Below are 361 nucleotides of genomic sequence, written 5' to 3' on the forward strand. Positions count from 1 at the left end.
GGGCAGTGCCAGGCTGGGGCAGTGGGGCTGGGGCAGTGGGGCTGGGGGCTTTGGCAGCTCCCACTGACAGCCAGGCTGGGCTGGGCCAGACCCCCTGGGCACCGCTGGAATTGGTTAAAGGCCTTTGCCCACAGCACAAAGCTGGGTGTTCCCACCCTGGTGCTCAGTGGCTGAGCTGGAGCAGAGCCAGTGGATCCATCGGACAGAGGGCAGGGATTGACTGGAGCTGGATGTGCCTGAGAGGCCACGTTCTCTAGGGAGTGTTCTGGAGTGACCTGAAGTTACTGACTTTGTCAGGACCTGACACCCTGAACACTTCTGGAAGTGCTTACTTTTTGACTGTCCTCATTTGTGTCTTTTG

This window comes from Corapipo altera, unplaced genomic scaffold (assembly GCF_003945725.1).
Source record: "Corapipo altera isolate COAL_440 unplaced genomic scaffold, ASM394572v1 62, whole genome shotgun sequence".
NCBI lineage: Eukaryota > Metazoa > Chordata > Aves > Passeriformes > Pipridae > Corapipo > Corapipo altera.